This window comes from Anabrus simplex, chromosome 5, assembly GCF_040414725.1.
Source record: "Anabrus simplex isolate iqAnaSimp1 chromosome 5, ASM4041472v1, whole genome shotgun sequence".
NCBI lineage: Eukaryota > Metazoa > Arthropoda > Insecta > Orthoptera > Tettigoniidae > Anabrus > Anabrus simplex.
This window is the reverse complement of record NC_090269.1, coordinates 245,962,689-245,964,626: the sequence shown is the minus strand read 5'-3', so window position 1 is coordinate 245,964,626 and position 1,938 is coordinate 245,962,689. Positions and strand designations below refer to the sequence as shown.

Below are 1,938 nucleotides of genomic sequence, written 5' to 3'. Positions count from 1 at the left end.
TAAAGACCTACTCGGCTGCGGTCGCCTCGGCTTTCTTACTTTATACCCAGTCTTGGTTATCTTGGACTTGTTCGATTCTCTTAGACTAATTCTTTCCATTCGATTTGGGCCTAGTCAAGATTTTCCGCAGCTTGCACTTTCATATATGACTACGATTCAATACATTATATTTTAAGTTTCATCCTAAACGATGTACAAGAATTAGAACCGTATTTTGTTTATATATTCATATCCTGTGCAAGTTAGCAAAATACAGTTTGAAGAACGTGAAATTCTGTTCGTGTTGCCAAAATCTCACTTTCGATATAAAGTGTTTTATTTAATTTGAAAATAGAACTACAGTGCATCTACTAGGTCATCATCATCATCATCATCATCTGTTTACCCTCCAGGGTCGGTTTTTCCCTCGGACTTAGCGAGGGATCCCACCTCTACCGCCTCAAGGGCAGTGTCCTGGAGCTTCAGACTCTTGGTCGGGGGATACAACTGGGTAGTATGACCAGTACCTCGCCCAGGCGGCCTCACCTGCTATGCTGAACAGGGGCCTTGTGGAGGGATGGGAAGATTGGAAGGGATAGGCAAGGAAGAGGGAAGGAAGCGGCCGTGGCCTTAAGTTAGGTACCATCCCGGCATTCGCCTGGAGGAGAAGTGGGAAACCACGCAAAACCACTTCCAGGATGGCTGAGGTGGGAATCGAACCCACCTCTACTCAGTTGACCTCCCGAGGCTGAGTGGACCCCGTTCCAGCCCTCGTACCACTTTTCAAATTTCGTGGCAGAGCCGGGAATCGAACCCGGGCCTCCGGGGGTGGCAGCTAATCACGCTAACCACTACACCACAGAGGCGGACTCCTAGGTCATTCTACGTCATTATCAGCCACCCAGCTACTCTTCAGCAATTACTTAGAACAGCTCATCATTATGGTCTGAAGCACGGCTCCATGGCTAAACGGCCATACCATGTTGAATACACCGGTTCTCGTCCGATCACCGCAGTTGAGCAACATTGGGCGTGGTCAGTACTTCGATGGGTGATCGCTTGGGAACACGACGTGCTGTTAGCTCAATTCCATTTATTATTGGACCATTATGTTTTCTTATATATATCAATGACATGTGTAGAGAAGTGGAATCAGAGACAAGGCTGTTTGCAGATGATGTTATTCTGTACAGAGTAATAAGTAAGTTACAAGATTGTGAGCGGCTGCAGGGTGACCTCGATAGTGTTGTGAGATGGACGGTGGGCAATGGTATGATGATAAACGGGGTTGAAAGTCAGGTTTTGAGTTTCACAAATAGGAAAAGTCCTCTCAGTTTTAATTACCTCGTTGATGGGGTGAAAGTTCCTTTTGCGGATCATTGTAAGTACTTAGGTGTTAATATAAGAAAAGACCTTCATTGGGGTAATAACATAAATATGATTGTTAATAAAGAGTAAAGATCTCTGCACATGGTTGTGAGGGTATTTAGGGGTTGTAGTAAGGATGTAAAGTAGAGGGCGTATAAGTCTGTGGTAAGACCCCAACTAGAGTATGGTTCCAGTGTATGGGACCCTCACCAAGATTACTTGATTGAAGAACTACAAAAAAATCCAAAGTAAAGCAGCTCGATTTGTTCTGGGTGATTTCCGACAAAAGAGTAGCGTTACAAAAATGTTGCAAAGTTTGGGCTGGGAAGACTGGGGAGAAAGGAGACGAGCTACTCGATTAAGTGGTATGTTCTGAGCTGCCAGTGGAGAGATATAGGAAGGGGAGTTAGGGATTGGAATAACTTACCAAGGAAGATGTTCAATAATTTTCCAATTTCTTTGCAATGATTTAAAGAAAGGCCAGGAAAATAACAGATAGGGAATCTTCCACCTTGGCGACTGCCCTAAATGTAGATCAGTAGTGATTGTTTGATTGGTTGGTTAGCGTGCTGGCCTTTGATCACAAGAGTC

The 1,938-nt window shown here is 44.6% G+C and overlaps 1 pseudogene; it reads left to right on the top strand.

Annotated features, from left to right (window-relative positions):
• The first annotated feature begins 944 nt into the window (after positions 1-944).
• Positions 945-1,062, top strand: LOC136875185 (5S ribosomal RNA; annotated as a pseudogene).
• The last annotated feature ends 876 nt before the right edge of the window (positions 1,063-1,938 follow it).